Raw genomic sequence first — 937 nt, forward strand, 5'->3', positions numbered from 1 at the left:
ATATATATATATGACCATATGTCCATATAACGAGTACATTATCTATGTGTATTTATATTGTGTCATATTATTATTGTGTATACCACTATTGTCTCTTACAATATTCACCATATACTGTGTATACATATTGTGTCAAATTATAGTATAACATAATGTGTATATATTTATCATATATATGTGTATCTCAATCTGTAAGACCGTGTCTCTCACTATATGTGTTTATATATGTGCATACATAGATACAAATCTTTGTATATAACATATGTGTATATATATACTTAAAAACTTGTATATATAAGATATCTCTCCTACTTCATATATTTGTGCATTTCTTGTGACATACACTGTGCTCATATATATATATATATATATATATATTTAAAGAACCCAATAGTTCATAACACATTCGGACAACAACTCAGACTATTTTATGCTCATCCACATTCAACCACTCAGAAAATACTTGTTCCATTCATATAACATATATACAAAAAAAATCTGTGTATATCTCATATAATAGATATACATATATATTATATACAAATATATATACAATAACATATACACATATGGTTCATCTATCACACAATATATAAGTTACACATCTTTCACACTATACACACACATATAACACACATATACACATGTGTAAATACATAGACACACACACATGTGGCAAACAATATGTGTCATACAACACATATATACAATAAAGTGTACCATAACAGGTAACCAAGTATATATATAATGTGAACAACATTATGTGTATAAACTCTGTGTAACATATATGTGATAAACATGTGCTCTTACTATGTGTATCTACACGACATAACAGTGTTCTATATAATTGACATATATATATATGTACTATATATGCATATATATATGTGTATATATATATATGTGTATATATACAATGTGTCCACTGATAATATTA

This window comes from Oratosquilla oratoria, chromosome 29 (genome assembly GCF_046742065.1).
Source record: "Oratosquilla oratoria isolate Oo_2021 chromosome 29, ASM4674206v1, whole genome shotgun sequence".
Classification (NCBI taxonomy): Eukaryota; Metazoa; Arthropoda; class Malacostraca; order Stomatopoda; family Squillidae; genus Oratosquilla; species Oratosquilla oratoria.